At 48.0% G+C, this 16121-nt stretch overlaps 3 non-coding genes across 3 annotated transcripts; all 3 read right to left on the bottom strand.

Annotated features, from left to right (window-relative positions):
- Positions 1 to 489: 489 nt before the first annotated feature.
- Positions 490 to 562, bottom strand: Trnar-ucu (transfer RNA arginine (anticodon UCU)). The gene has a single exon. It is a non-coding gene; the product is annotated as a tRNA-Arg (tRNA).
- A 7435-nt stretch (positions 563 to 7997) lies between these two features.
- Trnar-ucu (transfer RNA arginine (anticodon UCU)) lies at positions 7998 to 8070 on the bottom strand. The gene has a single exon. It is a non-coding gene; the product is annotated as a tRNA-Arg (tRNA).
- A 6849-nt stretch (positions 8071 to 14919) lies between these two features.
- On the bottom strand, positions 14920 to 14992 carry Trnar-ucu (transfer RNA arginine (anticodon UCU)). The gene has a single exon. It is a non-coding gene; the product is annotated as a tRNA-Arg (tRNA).
- Between the last annotated feature and the right edge of the window lie 1129 nt (positions 14993 to 16121).

Here is a 16121-nt window from a genome sequence, read left to right as displayed (position 1 = left end):
ATCGTCTCTCTGCGTAGACTGCGGGATGCCAGACACGGACGAACACCGTCTCAAATGTGGCGCGGCGGAAGACGTATGGCGCTTGGTGCGACAAATTTTGTCGTATTTTCTACGAGTGACTCCGGAACACATTACACCTCGGTTTAAACTATTTCCGAATCATCAGTATTTCCCGCGCGCCAAGACCAACGCTGTCACGTGGATCCGTGCGCATACAGTACACTACTTATTTCACGATGGACCTAAAGATGTATTCGACTATTGGAACTACCTACGAGAACGTCATTGCAAGATCGTACGGAACCTGAAATTCAGACAGTATTTTTCTAATTACTTGGGGAGTGCCAACGAGACCCTCCTGGCATATGAAATGTAAACCATCTGTATCATACTGCTGAGTACACGACTATTGCTGCCTCTCGAACACACTAGTGGTCACCCATGTTCCAATATCAATGTCGTCTTCAGCACGTATTTTTAAAAATTGCCCATCCCTTGTGGGGATCGAAACCACGACCTTTGGATTAGAAGTCTAACGCGCTATCCTCTGCGCCAAAGGGACGCTGGGCTCACGTTCTACAGCAGTGTGAATAAATCCGTAGGAAATAGCAGTTGATACCTGTCTTTCAAGTCTCTTTTGAGTTCACACATAGTCATTCGGACTCTTTTACAACACTTCCATATGTGTTCTACTTGTTACGAAAACTTTCTCATTTTCTGAAGCAATTGGGCTGAATAAATCATTATTTATGCAACAGATGGTATACAGCGCTGTATCGCTCTATTTGTCGTATACCTACTTATTCGTACACTTTATGTATCGACAGAGATATACGACGCAATCATAGCAACACGTCGCTGCTCTGAGATCGTTCACGTGCGTTGCTTTCAGATGAAAGTGAATTTCAGTCTTCAGAGCAGCATCGAGCCACCAAGTGGAATACGCCACACTGGAAATACTGCGCGATCAGGCACATACGTTGGCTCTGAGAGTAGCTCCACTTGTTAATCTCTCATGAACCGCCCTCAGTGGCGTCGTGGCACAGATGTAGCGTTACCTGTACGGAGAATTTGGGGCAGCGTGGATCTGCCGTCAGCGCAGTACCGAGCGATGACTCTCTGATTGACATGCACAGCCCTTTGAAGGTGAGACAATTGGTCTCACAAGGGAAAAGCTTGCCTAACAGGCACCTTTAGAAAGGTATGTGCCCTCTAACATAAAATACCATGCACCATAACTGAATTTCGAGAAATTTACTGGCATATTAAATGTAAACCATCTGTATCATACTGCTGAGTACACGACTATTGCTGCCTCTCGAACACACTAGTGGTCACCCATGTTCCAATATCAATGTCGTCTTCAGCACGTATTTTTAAAAATTGCCCATCCCTTGTGGGGATCGAACCCACGACCTTTGGATTTTTTTTTCTTTTTTTTTTTTTTTACAGCGGAGTGTGCGCTGATATGAAACTTCCTGGCAGATTAAAACTGTGTGCCCGACCGAGACTCGAACTCGGGACCTTTGCCTTTCGTGGGCAAGTGCTCTACCAACTTTTTTTTTCTTTTTTTCTTTTTTTTGGGTCTCCTTCCTTCCCTTCAACCCATCCTTTACGCTCGCCAAGTGTTGCCTTCTCGGCCCGGCTTCTCCGCCTTTAGGAATGAATGTAACTTGATGATGTGGAAACGCGCTTCTTCTGAACGACGAACGAAGTATGCCCCTTCTGTTGCCTTTGTTTGCAACATGGCTTGAATAAAAATAAATGTAATTTCCATTGAGAAGGCAGTCTCATAACTGTTGTGGAAATGTACTTGCATCCGTAAATTTCGTTCTCCGTGCGTGGAAAAACGGAAAGAAGCAAACTCATTATTTCTGATAAGTATAATTTCCTTTTTCAGAAGGTAATGAAGTAAAATATGCTTCTTCTGCTTGATTTTACACTTAATTAACATAAATGTGTCTTCTTGTGAAAAGAAAAAGAAAGAAAGACAGAAACTAAATAAATGGTGTATACCAGTTTCATCACTGTGTTTCCCCGAAACCAAAGTAATAGATACACATAGGCTTAATTGGTCTATACTGATGATCTTCTCTGACTACTTTCTGTTGGAAATCGTCCTCCTGCTACGTGAAGTACAAACTTTAACCAAAAATCATTCGTCTAATATACGAAATGCTTGGATGTGCAATGTGAATTACGCATTTCTATTGGTTACAGGATTGTTTTAGTTAAAAAGTTTGCGTAATTTTCTTTGTATTTTTTAGTACACATCAACTTGTGGTGCTCAGTTGTAAGGTATACCCAGAAGTCCTCCCTATTGCTTGATTCTTTTGTTAGGACGTAATGCATCGTTTGGCCTTTCAACCAGTTAATTGCATTTCGTTTTGTTTTAGGGTAAGGTATACCGTCAGGGGTAAAAAATTCAGCAGGCGTAACGGCGTTGGGCGTAGTTCTGCTGACGCTCGCTATCTTTTGTCTTATTTAGAGCCATATTTCTTTTACCCTGTCACACAGCAATCGATGCTCTTCGGTATCTGGTATTTTACATAATGGACACAGCGGTGACTCGGCCAATCGAATAGAGTGAAGTTTAGAGTTCGTCGTAATTTTTCTGTTTACAGCAAAGTACCAGGTCGATTTGACATACGTTGGCAAGTTCCGGCAGTGAATATTTTCCCATATTGTTTCCCAGTTATAACAAGGATACTTTTGTTCTACGTCGTTTCTGGGTTTGTCTTTCATCAAGTTATTATAAAGTTCTTTTACTTTCATGATGTCTTTCCCAGGAATCCTTGCCTGTATATAGCTGTATTCTACGAAAAAGTATTACAAGTGGTATAGTCCGTTGGGTATGTGTTGGACATTTATAGGTGCACTGACGTCAGCAGGAGCTATTTCGGTTAACAAATGTGCAGCAAGGGTACCACTTGGCTCTTTCCATTGTTTGTGTGTGGTAGCAAGGTATAAGGCTTGCGCTTTTTTGCTGACATCGGTAAGATTTAACCCACCACATTTCGTAGGGAGCATCAGAATGTCATATTTGACTTTGAAAATACGTCCGCGGCTCACAAAGTGTCCTAGTGCAGATGCGATGCTTTTCAACAAAGTCGCAGGTGGTGGCAGAACTTGTGCTACTTAATTAACTTTGGATGTGATTTATACATTTGCCACTGTTACTTTTTGAAGTTCATCGAGTTTCCTAATACTATGTGCTTGTACAGAGGCGCGTATGCTGTTAAGTAATTTTCGATAATTCGCAGCAATAGTGTGCTTGATATTTCTTTTAAAATCTATGCCGAGACATTTCATGGTTACAAGCTCGCGTAACAGATCCTGCGTTTGCGTCCCAATTCCACGGCCGATGTTGAAAATCCCCGACTTTGTTCTATTAAGTTTTGCACCAGATGCCTGTTCATATTTTGTTACTATTCGTAGTGCGCTCTGTACTTCAGCGCCATTCAGGACTAGGAAGCCAACATCATCAGCGTATGCCTTGCACACGATCTTTTCTCCATGTATTTGTAGTCCTTGTAGATGTTTCATAAGGGAGGCAAGCAGGGGCTCGATGGCGATGGCGAAGAGTGCCATTGACATTGGACACCCTTGCCTAATGGAGCTGGTGACGTCAATCGGACGGCTAATGTGTCCATTGATGACAAATCTAGCTGAGTTGTTTGTTAATGTATTTCTTACTACCGCAATGAATCGAGGTGGGAAGCCCATTGCGCCCATGGTGCGAAGGAGAAAACTATGGTTAACTCTGTCGAAGGCTTTGTCAAAGTCGAGTGAGATGAGTGCACATTTTATTTTGCAGACGTCGGCCGTTGAGATTAGGTCCCTGTAATCACACAGGGTCTGGAGAATTCTTCTGTCTTTGCCCACACTTGTTTGATAAGGGCCAGTGACGCTGGTCATGGTGGTTTTCAGCCTGCGAGCGAGGATGCGGCCAAAGATTTTGTAATCGCTGTTTAAAAGCGTAATTGGCCTCAGAGCGCTTACAGATTTCGTATTCGTAGTTTTTGGCACTAGCACTACGAGTCCCTCACGAAATTCTTTCGGGATGTCATTCGCAGGGTTTAGCAGTTCGTTGCAGATGAGAGTAAACTTGCCTTTCACGAGGTCACTGAATCTGCGATAAAATTCTGCTGGAATTCCATCTGCCCCTGGAGCCTTATTTTTCGTGCTTCCATATATAGTTTCTTCGACATCTTCTTCAGTCACTTCCGAGATGAGAGTCTGTGCTTCCGCGTGGCATACTTTGCCCTGGAGGTTGATCATTAACTCGTCTTGAAGCTGTTCGTCAACCGGCTGACTAGACATTAAGGATTCAAAATGCTGTACGATTGCCTCTTTAATCTCTCTTTGCTTCGTCAGCTTCCTTCCATCATCAGTTGTTATTTCAGATAATATCTTGCGAGACGCCCTTTTGCTTTCACGAATGACATGATAAATGGAAGTAACCTCGTGCTGGGCTATGTTCTGGGCACGCGACCTTATTTGGTAGCCTTCCAGTTGTTTACGCCGTAGTGCTAAAATTTTTACTTTAATTTTGTTAATTCTTTCGTGGTTGTCCACAACTGTTGCATCGCACTTGTACAAATCCCTTAGACACTGAAAGTAAAATTCTATAGTTGATTTGTACCAAAAGTTTTTGTCTTTGGAGTAGTTTATGAAAAACCTCCGTATTTTAGGTTTGGCATGTTTCAGCCACCAGTCAGTGCCAGAGTTGTACGAGCTAAATTTGCTTTCACACTCTCTCCATACCTTGTGAAATGCCTCCTGACAAGCATGGTCTTCCAGATGTGACACATTGAGCTTCCATGTGCCTCTACCTCTGAATGTCCCTTGTTTTATCAGATTGATTGTGCATATGTATGCAGCATGATCTGAAAAAACGGTACGCCATACTTCGGACTGCAAAATGAGGTGTTTCAAATTGTGCGTTACATATATCCTGTCGAGACGGCTCGCCGAGTGACTTGTGGCGTGGGTGAAGCCAGGGGCTGCACCGTGCATATGTTCCCATGAGTATATTAGTCTTAAGTCATTAACTATACGTTCCAGTTCAGTACACTTGTTGAAATTGGGAGTTTGGTCTTTGGCATGCAAAACACAATTAAAATCCCCTCCTAGGATAAGGTGTTCATATCGAGTTCCAAATAGTGGGACAATTTCTTCTTTAAAGAACTCCGTTCTGCGGTGCCTGTTACTGGATCCTGAAGGGGCATACACGTTAATGAGTCGTATTTTGTTTATTGTGGCCGCTATGCCTTTACTGTTTGGTAGTTTTACTACATCTTGGGCTACTATGCCCTCCTTTGTGAGCAGAGCCGTGCCCATTTCCGCTCCATGTCCTGGGTTTGTAATGGCATTGAAGCCAGGTACGTTACCAAGCTCAATGTCTGTCACTTCTTGTAAAAGTATGTCACTGTCAGAAGCATATATAAAATCTTTTAAGTTCTGTAGTTTAAAGGAACTATGAATCTTATTAAGGTTTACTGTCGCGATTTTGTATGCTTGTAGGTCAGACATTCTTCGTTCTACTTGATCTAACTTTAAAAAACATTCTTCCGTTTTGTCTCGCAAACGTCAGCTTTAAAACGCATCTTAATAATATTCACCGGTAGCAAATGTTTCAGCGGTGTGTCCTTGTTCTTTAGAATGTTCGTTCGCGGAGACGTCGTCGTTGAAGAAACCAGCCACCTGTGGGGCTAGCTTACAGTCTGTCTTAGTTTCTGAAATTTCTGTCATTTCAGCGTCGGCATTGTTATGGTCGCTTTCGTCTGCCCAACTGGTTGAGGTTGTCGTCGTGGGTGGGACGAGTGAAGCTTCATGAGAGTGACTCGTTTCTTGAGGGTGGTTGGATGCTTTCTTTGTTGGTTTTCCTTGGACGTCTCGTTTTTCCAGCGCAGAAAGGGAACGCTCCACAGAAACTGGTGTCGCTTTCGTGTTGCTACAGATCTGTTGGCTTAAGGTACTACCTATTTCCTTCGCTTTTTGTCGGAGTATGGGAGCTGTCTCCTCTGCACCTTTGCGCGCCAGCCGGCGTTTCTTATTTTTCTTCTGAGAATTGCCTCTCGACGGACTTTCTTCAGTATCCAAGTTAGTGTCGCTTTCCTGCAAGGTGTGTCGGTCTTCAGCTTCCGGCGGATCTGCTGCCTTTACAATTGCAGGTGCCTGTGTCGGTGGAACTTCAACTGTTTCCGTAGATTGGCGGGACTCTTGTAGGTCGTCAGCTATGACGGCACTAACGTCCATCGGAATTTCAGTGTCTGGAGAATTTGTATTTGCACACGATTCAGGGGCTGAGGAAGCAGTCGGCCGTTCGCGTGCCACGGCGGCGTAGGTTCCTGGCAGTGTTGTCATGGCCGGTGGCCTGGCGGCCTCGCCGGCCAGCAGCTGTGCAACGCGCCGCTGTATACATTCTGCGCGAACGTGCCCAGGCTTGTTACAGGCGGCACAGGTTCGCGGTTGGTCGTCATAAATTACAATCCCTCTATATCCGCAGACATTGATGTACGACGGGATGTGCTTTTGTAACTCTACACGAAGCTGCCGTACGCCATTTAGTACTGGGAATTTATGCGCGCTTGACCATTTCCCGGCAAAGTTGCTGAGCACTTTCCCAAAGGGTGAAATTACAGCATTAATTTGGTCTGTTGTAATCTCAAAGGGTAACTCGAAGATTCGAATCGTGCGAATGCCAAAACCAGCATGTGCAACGGTGACTTCACCAACGTTTCCATCTGAGTGCTTAAATTTCATGACACCTCCGGAAGACTCAACTATTTTCTCGCACAACTCGGAACTACGCATTTTAACAAACACGACACTAGCTACAATCGACAGGTGGATCCCAATTACATCATTAAAGGAAAGCTTCACATCTTCTTCTAACCAATTTTCCACTTCAAACGACTTGGGTCTGGCATATCGAGGATCAAAAGTAAGTTTCAACGTATCTTTTCGACTTGGTTGAGCCATCACTGCATGCTACTCATTACTTCTCGAAGCGTTCTATAACAGAGTTTTAAGCCGCAGCAAGCGCAAGACTTACCACGCGGAAGCACAGACGGCGCAGCGCACACCACACTACGTCCTACCTCCACGCCGTCCGCCGGCGAACTGGATTAGAAGTCCAACGCGCTATCCTCTGCGCCAAAGGGACGCTGGGCTCACGTTCTACAGCAGTGTGAATAAATCCGTAGGAAATAGCAGTTGATACCTGTCTTTCAAGTCTCTTTTGAGTTCACACATAGTCATTCGGACTCTTTTACAACACTTCTATATGCATTCTACTTGTTACGAGAACTTTGTCATTTTCTGAAGCAATTGGGCTGAATAAATCATTATTTATGCAACAGATGGTATACAGCGCTGTATCGCTCTATTTGTCGTATACCTACTTATTCGTACACTTTATGTATCGACAGAGATATACGACGCAATCATAGCAACACGTCGCTGCTCTGAGATCGTTCACGTGCGTTGCTTTCAGATGAAAGTGAATTTCAGTCTTCAGAGCAGCATCGAGCCACCAAGTGGAATACACCACACTGGAAATACTGCGCGACCAGGCACATACGTTGGCTCTGAGAGTAGCTCCACTTGTTAATCTCTCATGAACCGCCCTCAGTGGCGTCGTGGCACAGATGTAGCGTTACCTGTGCGGAGAATTTGGGGCAGCGTGCATCTGCCGTCAGCGCAGTACCGAGCGATGACTCTCTGATTGACATGCACAGCCCTTTGAAGGTGAGACAATTGGTCTCACAAGGGAAAAGCTTGCCTAACAGGCACCTTTAGAAAGGTATGTGCCCTCTAACATAAAATACCATGCACCATAACTGAATTTCGAGACATTTCCTGGCATATGAAATGTAAACCATCTGTATCATACTGCTGAGTACACGACAATTTCTGCCTCTCGAACACAATAGTGGTCACCCATGTTCCAATATCAATGTCGTCTTCAGCACGTATTTTTAAAATTTGTCCATCCCTTGTGGGGATCGAACCCACGACCTTTGGATTAGAAGTCCAACGCGCTACCCTCTGCGCCAAAGAGACGCTGGGCTCACGTTCTACAGCAGTGTGAATAAATCCGTAGGAAATAGCAGTTGATACCTGTCTTTCAAGTCTCTTTTGAGTTCACACATAGTCATTCGGACTCTTTTACAACACTTCTATATGCATTCTACTTGTTACGAAAACTTTGTCATTTTCTGAAGCAATTGGGCTGAATAAATCATTATTTATGCAACAGATGGTATACAGCGCTGTATCGTTCTATTTGTCGTATACCTACTTATTCGTACACTTTATGTATCGACAGAGATATACGACGCAATCATAGCAACACGTCGCTGCTCTGAGATCGTTCACGTGCGTTGCTCCCCCCTGCGGGTCCGGGGATTAGAATAGGCCCGAGGTATTCCTGCCTGTCGTAAGAGGCGACTAAAAGGAGTCCATCCCCCTCACGGGGGTAGTTAGCGCCTGCGTCCGGAGACGGACGGTTTCACGACCTATAATCGTGGTCTTTTTGGTTTTTCACTTCTCGTTTCTTCCTTCCTTTTGTTGGTTCCTTTCTTTGCTCTTCTCCACTTCACTGTCTTCCTTACTCTTTCCCTTGACTCCTCCTTGCCTTCTCATTGCCTTTTTCTCCTTGCCTTCTCATTGCCTTCTTCTCCTTGCCTTCTCCTTGCCTCCTTCTCCTTGCTTTCTCATTGCCTTCTTCTCCTTGCCTTCTCTGGTCTCCGCCTCGGCGTTTGAGACAGTCTGTCCTCTCTCTCCCTCTCTCTTCTTTTTCCTCTTCTTCCTTCCTCCCTGTGCGTGTCTGAAGGCCGACCCACGCGTTCGCACGCGTAGCCGGTGACGGGGTAACGCGTAAGTCCCCGCCCTGGGTAGACATGTAAGGCACGCGCGTACCCCCTGGTAATGGCCAGGCCCGGGGAGGGGTGATTGCCTGAGCTGATACCTTCTGACCATGCCGATTGGTCCCTCCGTCTGTTTCTCGGGAGGTGTGACCTGAGGTGTAAACATTCACCTAAGGCGGGAGTGCCCTCTGAGAGGGTCCCCACAAGGAAGGAGCGCGCCATCGGAGACGCTGGCAATCATGGGGGATTCCTCCGCAATGGATTCTACTCCATCGCTTTCGACTTCGACCCACAAACGGAAACGTGACCAGCCAACAGTGACAAAAATACTACCGCCTGCCCCACAGTTCCTCGTAGTTTCTCGATCTGAGGACGGAAAGGATTTTTCCTCTGTCAACCCTTTCGTTATCCAGAAGGGCGTAGATGCCATAGCCGGATCTGTCAAATCTTGTACCAGGTTGCGTAACGGTACCTTATTACTAGAAACTGAGAGTGCCTTTCAGGCACAAAAACTGCTTCGGGCCACACTCTTGTACACGTTCCCTGTCCGGGTGGAGGCCCATCGCACTTTGAATTCGTCTCGTGGTGTAGTCTATAGTAGCTCTCTCGACGGATTGACTGACGAGGAGCTTCAATCTTTCCTCGCTGAGCAGGGCGTGACGGCTGTCCATCGGGTCATGAAAAAGGTCAACAATGACCTTGTACCGACCCGGACACTTTTCTTAACCTTCGATAGTGTTAAGCTGCCATCGCGCATCAAGGCGGGCTACGAGGTTATTTCTGTTCGCCCCTATGTCCCGACACCTACGCGCTGCTACCAGTGTCAGCGTTTCAATCACACTCGCCAGTCTTGTTCCAATGCGGCTAAATGTGTCACTTGTGGCAGGGATGCCCATGAGGGTGACTGTCCACCTCCGTCTCCTCGTTGTGTGAACTGTCAGGGTGACCATGCAGCGTCCTCCCGCGACTGTCCTGTCTATAAGGAAGAACGCTGTATCCAAGAAATTCGGGTCAAAGAGAAAGTGTCCACCTCGGCTGCTCGCAAGCTATTGGCTAGTAGGAAGCCCACGCTGCTCCCAGCGGGGAAATACAGTACTGTCCTCGCCTCTCCTCGGACTACCAGGGAGGTGGCAACCCAGACATGCGATCTGACCTTCAGCACCACGGTCGTCCGTTCGGCCAGTGCTAAGGGCGCGCGGTCGACGTCTCCTCTTCCTCCCATCACCCCACAGACACCAGCCACTTCCTCAGCTTCTGCTCAGTCGAAGACCCCGAAGTCAGATGCACGGGCCTTCAAGAAGGAACCATCCCGTGCAGACTTCCTCCGTCCCTCGACCTCCCAGCCTTCGACCGGTACTTCCACCAAACGTCCTTCTAAAAAGGCGCATAGGAAGCACAGTTCTCCTTCTCCGCCGCGGCGCCTTTCTTCTCCTGCGCCACCCAGCGGTTGCCGCCCCAGGCCGTCATCCGTTTCGCCTGGCCGCACCGCTGGTAGCCGAACATCTGGCCGTTCACCGGCGGAGGAAGCTCCCCCTCCCGGCCATCCTCCTGAGATGGCCGATGACCCTATAGACCCCATGGACGATGACTGTCCGCCTCCTGCTAGCGGCGGCAGTGCTCGCTCGAAGCCAGGCCCTAAGCGGCCTTCGAGGTGACCCCTTCTCTCATCTTCCTTTTCTTACGATGGCACTTATTAACTGGAATATTCGCAGCGTTCGCTCCAACCGAGAGGACTTGAAGTTGCTGCTCCGCTCGCATCGTCCGCTCGTCGTAGCCCTCCAGGAAACGAAGCTACGCCCATGCGATCACATTGCCTTGGCACACTACACCTCTGTGCGTTTTGACCTACCCCCTGTGGTAGGTATCCCAGCTCATGGAGGGGTTATGTTGCTGGTCCGGGATGATATTTACTACGATCCCATCACGTTGCACACCGGCCTGCAGGCAGTTGCCATCCGCATTACTCTCCCCACTTTTACGTTTTCCTTTTGTACCGTTTACGCTCCATCGTCATCTGCCGTTACCAGGGCAGACATGACGCAACTTATTGCTCAGCTACCTGCACCATTTTTGTTAACTGGAGACTTCAATGCCCACCATCCTCTTTGGGGCTCTCCAGCATCCTGCCCGAGGGGCTCCTTGTTAGCAGACCTTTTCAACCAGCTCAATCTTGTCTGCCTCAATACTGGCGCCCCTACTTTTCTTTCGGACACATCTCATACCTATTCCCATTTAGACCTCTCTATATGTACTCCCCAACTTGCACGCCGGTTTGAGTGGTATGCACTTGCTGATACATATTCGAGCGACCACTTCCCGTGTGTTATCCATCTCCTGCAGCATACTCCCTCTCCGTGCTCCTCTCGTTGGACCATCTCCAAGGCAGACTGGGGGCTCTTCTCTTCCAGGGCGACCTTTCAGGATCAAACCTTCACAAGCTGCGATCGTCAGGTCGCACACCTCACGGAAGTCATTCTCGCTGCTGCTGAATATTCCATCCCTCACCCTACTTCTTCTCCACGTCGCGTACCGGTCCCCTGGTGGACCGCAGCATGTAGGGACGCTCTACGTGCTCGTCGACGTGCTTTACGCACCTTTAAACGCCACCCTACAGTGGCGAATTGTATTAATTATAAACGATTACGTGCTCAGTGTCGTCGTATTATTAAAGAAAGCAAGAAAGCCAGCTGGGCTGCTTTCACCAGCACCTTCAACAGTTCTACTCCTTCTTCTGTTGTCTGGGGTAGCCTGCGCCGGCTATCTGGCACTAAGGTCCACTCCCCAATTTCTGGCTTGAAGGTCGCGAATGAAGTCCTTGTGGCCCCTGAGGCTGTCTCCAATGCCTTCGGCCGCTTTTTCGCCGAGGTTTCGAGCTCCGCTCATTACCACCCTGCCTTCCTCCCCCGCAAACAGGCCGAGGAGGCTAGGCCACGTGACTTCCGCTCCTCGAATTGTGAAAGTTATAATGCCCCATTCACCATGCGGGAACTCGAAACCGCACTTGGTCGATCGCGGTCCTCCGCTCCAGGGCCTGATTCTATTCATATTCAGATGCTGAAGAACCTTTCTCCTGCGGGTAAAGGTTTTCTTCTTCGTACATACAATCGCATCTGGATTGAGGGACATGTTCCCGCATGCTGGCGCGAGTCTATTGTTGTCCCGATTCCTAAGCCGGGGAAGGACAAGCACTTGCCTTCCAGTTATCGACCTATCTCGCTTACCAGCTGTGTCTGTAAAGTGATGGAGCGAATGGTTAACTCTCGATTGGTTTGGCTGCTCGAGTCTCGACGCCTACTTACCAATGTACAATGTGGATTTCGAAGGCGCCGCTCTGCTGTCGACCATCTGGTTACCTTGTCGACCTTCATCATGAATAACTTCCTGCGGAAGCGCCCGACCGCGGCTGTGTTCTTTGATTTGGAGAAGGCTTACGACACCTGTTGGAGGGCGGGCATTCTCCGCACCATGCATACGTGGGGCTTTCGCGGTCGCCTCCCTCTTTTTATTCGTTCCTTTTTAATGGATCGACAGTTTCGGGTACGTGTGGGTTCTGTCCTGTCCGACACCTTTCGCCAGGAGAATGGGGTGCCACAGGGCTCAGTTTTGAGCGTCGCTCTCTTCGCCATCGCGATCAATCCAATAATGGATTGCCTCCCAGCTGGTGTATCAGGCTCCCTTTTCGTGGACGATTTTACCATCTATTGCAGCGCGCGGTGTCCACGTGTCTTGGAGCGCTGTCTTCAGCGTTCTCTTGACCGTCTTTACTCCTGGAGTGTCGCCAATGGCTTCCGTTTTTCTGCCGAGAAGACGGTCTGTATTAACTTCTGGCGCTACAAAGAGTTTCTCCCACCGTCCTTACGACTCGGTCCCGTTGCTCTCCCACTCGTGGAGACAATCAAATTTTTAGGCCTTACCTTTGACAGGAAACTTAGCTGGTCTCCACATGTGTCATATTTGGCCGCCCGTTGTACCCGTTCTTTAAATGTCCTCCGTGTTCTCAGTGGTATGTCGTGGGGAGCGGATCGAACCGTCCTACTTCGTCTATATCGGTCGATCGTCCGCTCCAAGCTGGATTATGGGAGCTTCGTATACTCCTCTGCACGGCCATCCATCTTACGCCGCCTCAACTCCATACAACATCGGGGTTTACGACTTGCGATCGGAGCATTTTATACCAGTCCCGTAGAGAGTCTTCATGCTGACGCTGGCGAATTGCCACTCACCTACCGGCGCGATATACTGCTTTGTCGGTATGCCTGTCGGCTACTGTCAATGCCCGACCATCCTTCTTATCGTTCCTTTTTTGACGACTCTCTTGACCTTCAATACGGGTTGTATGTCTCTGCCTTGCTACCCCCTGGAGTTCGCTTTCGTCGCCTCCTTCAACACCTTGATTGTTCACTCCCTGCAACCTTTCGAGTGGGCGAGAGCCGCACGCCACCTTGGCTCCAGGCTCAGGTCCGCGTTCACCTCGACCTCAGCTCGCTCCCAAAAGAGGTCACCCCCGGTTCGGTCTACCACTCCCGTTTTTTGGAACTTCGTTCGAAGTTCAACAACATGACTTTCATTTATACAGATGGCTCTAAGACCAATGACGGGGTCGGGTGTTCCTTTATTGTCGGGGCACAAAGTTTCCAATACCGGCTCCATGGCCATTGTTCGGTCTTCACAGCTGAGCTCTTTGCCCTCTACCAGGCTGTTCTGTACATCTGCCGCCACCGACATTCTGCTTATGTCATCTGCTCAGATTCCCTGAGCGCCATCCAGAGCCTCAGTGATCCGTACCCGGTTCACCCTTTCGTACACCGGATCCAACGCTCTCTTCAGCAGCTGGTGGACGTCGGTACGCCGGTTAGCTTTATGTGGGTTCCTGGCCATGTCGGTATCCCTGGGAACGAAGCTGCAGATGCCGCGGCCAAGGCTGCGGTCCTCCAGCCTCGGACAGCTTCTTGTTGTGTCCCTTCGTCCGATTTTAGCAGGGTCATTTGTCGGCGCGTTGTGTCGCTGTGGCATGCCGATTGGGCTGCACTTACCGACAACAAGCTTCGGGCCTTAAAACCTCTTCCCGTGGCTTGGACGTCCTCCTCACGCCCTTCTCGGCGGGAGGAGGTCGTTTTAGCAAGGTTAAGAATTGGACACTGCCGGTTCAGCCATCGCCATCTGCTGACGGCTGCGCCGGCGCCGTTCTGCCCATGTGGGCACCTGCTGACGGTTCGTCACATTTTAATGTCCTGTCCCGATCTTAAAACACTGCGCCTCGATCTTAACCTGCCTACTACTTTAGATGCCATTTTAGCGGATGACCCACGAGCAGCTGCTCGTGTTCTTTGTTTTATCAATTTGACAAACCTTGCTAAGGACGTTTGATGATGTTTTTTAATCCTATGCCTGTCAGTCTGTCTTTTATTGTGTTTTCCCTTTTAGTTGTTGTTGTCAACTTGTGCCTCGCGGTGCATTCTTAGAGTAGTCAGGGCGCTAATGACCATTGAAGTTGTGCGCCCGAAAACAACAAAAAAAAAAAAAAAAAAAAACGTGCGTTGCTTTCAGATGAAAGTGAATTTCAGTCTTCAGAGCAGCATCGAGCCACCAAGTGGAATACGCCACACTGGAAATACTGCGCGATCAGGCACATACGTTGGCTCTGAGAGTAGCTCCACTTGTTAATCTCTCATGAACCGCCCTCAGTGGCGTCGTGGCACAGATGTAGCGTTACCTGTACGGAGAATTTGGGGCAGCGTGCATCTGCCGTCAGCGCAGTACCGAGCGATGACTCTCTGATTGACATGCACAGTCCTTTGAAGGTGAGACAATTGGTCTCACAAGGGAAAAGCTTGCCTAACAGGCACATTTAGAAAGGTATGTGCCCTCTAACATAAAATACCATGCACCATAACTGAATTTCGAGACATTTCCTGGCATATGAAATGTAAACCATCTGTATCATACTGCTGAGTACACGACTATTGCTGCCTCTCGAACACAATAGTGGTCACCCATGTTCCAATATCAATGTCGTCTTCAGCACGTATTTTTAAAAATTGCCCATCCCTTGTGGGGATCGAACCCACGACCTTTGGATTAGAAGTCCAACGCGGTATCCTCTGCGCCAAAGGGGCGCTGGGGTCACGTTCTACAGCAGTGTGAATAAATCCGTAGGAAATAGCAGTTGATACCTGTCTTTCAAGTCTCTTTTGAGTTCACACATAGTCATTCGGACTCTTTTACAACACTTCTATATGCATTCTACTTGTTACGAGAACTTTGTCATTTTCTGAAGCAATTGGGCTGAATAAATCATTATTTATGCAACAGATGGTATACAGCGCTGTATCGCTCTATTTGTCGTATACCTACTTATTCGTACACTTTATGTATCGACAGAGATATACGACGCAATCCTAGCAACACGTCGCTGCTCTGAGATCGTTCACGTGCGTTGCTTTCAGATGAAAGTGAATTTCAGTCTTCAGAGCAGCATCGAGCCACCAAGTGGAATACGCCACACTGGAAATACTGCGCGATCAGGCACATACGTTGGCTCTGAGAGTAGCTCCACTTGTTAATCTCTCATGAAACGCCCTCAGTGGCGTCGTGGCACAGATGTAGCGTTACCAGTACGGAGAATTTGGGGCAGCGTGCATCTGCCGTCAGCGCAGTACCGAGCGATGACTCTCTGATTGACATGCACAGCCCTTTGAAGGTGAGACAATTGGTCTCACAAGGGAAAAGCTTGCCTAACAGGCACCTTTAGAAAGGTATGTGCCCTTTAACGTAAAATACCATGCACGATAACTGAATTTCGAGAAATTTCCTGGCATATGAAATGTAAACAATCTGTACCATACTGCTGAGTACACGACTATTGGCTTCAAATCGCTCTGTGCACTATGGGACTTAACATCTATGGTCATCAGTCCCCTAGAACTTAGAACTACTTAAACCTAACTAACCTAAGGACATCACACACATCCATGCCCGAGGCAGGATTCGAACCTGCGACCGTAGCAGTCGCGCGGCTCCTGACTGAGCGCCTAGAACCGCTAGACCACCGCGGCCGGCTACACGACTATTGCTGCCTCTCGAACACACTAGTGGTCACCCATGTTCCAATATCAATGTCGTCTTCAGCACGTATTTTTAAAAATTGCCCATCCCTTGTGGGGATTTTTTTTATGTCCAACGCCTTAACCACTTTTTTTTGCTGTACCACTTTTTTTATTTCCCTCTTAACTGAGCTATTTTTTC

The sequence above is a fragment of the Schistocerca nitens genome, chromosome 1 (genome assembly GCF_023898315.1).
Source record: "Schistocerca nitens isolate TAMUIC-IGC-003100 chromosome 1, iqSchNite1.1, whole genome shotgun sequence".
Taxonomy (NCBI): Eukaryota; Metazoa; Arthropoda; class Insecta; order Orthoptera; family Acrididae; genus Schistocerca; species Schistocerca nitens.
The sequence above is the reverse complement of the archived record's forward strand: the minus strand, read 5'-3'. Positions and strand labels throughout refer to the sequence as shown.